At 61.2% G+C, this 801-nt stretch overlaps 1 pseudogene; it reads left to right on the top strand.

The window, feature by feature from the left end:
• Window positions 1–452, top strand: part of LOC136679860 (28S ribosomal RNA) — a 4,635-nt pseudogene extending 4,183 nt beyond the window's left edge.
• Window positions 453–801: the final 349 nt, after the last annotated feature.

The raw sequence follows: 801 nt of genomic DNA, 5'->3' as shown, positions 1-801 counted from the left end.
CCCTACTGATGTGGCGTTGCTCCGATAGAAACCCCGCTCAGTACGAGAGGAACCGCGGGTTCGGATACTTGGTATTCGCGCTTGGCTGTGGAGCCAATGGTGCAAGGCTACCATCCGAGGGCTTACGACTGAACGCCTCTAAGTCGGAATCCCGCCTAGAAGGAGCGATACGTCCGTGCCCGAGGTTCGATACGGTTGGTCCGGGATAGCCGCGGCGCGCGGCGGGGGAAACTCCGCTCCGCCGCCGGTGACCAGAGCCGCACGAGACTGGAACCAGGGCCGGGGCTAACGAACGCCTCGGTCCGCCCTTCCGTCCCTAAGCGCATGTTCCTTGATCCGGGGTGCGAAATGACTCGTAAACGACCTGATTCTGAGTGCGGGTGTCATAAGTGGCAGAGCGGGTGCATATACCGCGATCCATTGAAAGTCATCCCGTCCACTCAAACATTTGTCGGGGGGGGAAGGCGAAAGCAAACCCCCGGTCCAGGTCTGGTTCTCTGGGGCGCGGGCCCCGGAGACTCCGTACACCGGTTAGAGGGAGCCGGTGGCGGGCATAGGGGAGGTGGGTACTCCCCTGTGAAATCCTGGATGACGGTTTTAGGTCTCGTAGTGGGCGAAAATCGGACTTAGTGCAATTTCCGAAACTCTGGTTCTCTGGGGCGCGGGCCCCGAGAGTCCGTACACCGGTTAGAAGGAGCCGGTGGCGGGCATAGGGAGGCAGGTCGCTCCCTTGAATGGTCCTGGATGTCTGGACTTAGTGCAATTTCCGAAACTCTGGTTCTCTGGGGCGCGGGCCCCGAG

The sequence above is a fragment of the Hoplias malabaricus genome, chromosome Y (genome assembly GCF_029633855.1).
Source record: "Hoplias malabaricus isolate fHopMal1 chromosome Y, fHopMal1.hap1, whole genome shotgun sequence".
In the NCBI taxonomy this organism is placed as follows: Eukaryota; Metazoa; Chordata; class Actinopteri; order Characiformes; family Erythrinidae; genus Hoplias; species Hoplias malabaricus.
Note: the sequence above shows the minus strand (reverse complement) of the source record. Positions and strands in the feature narration are given on the sequence as shown.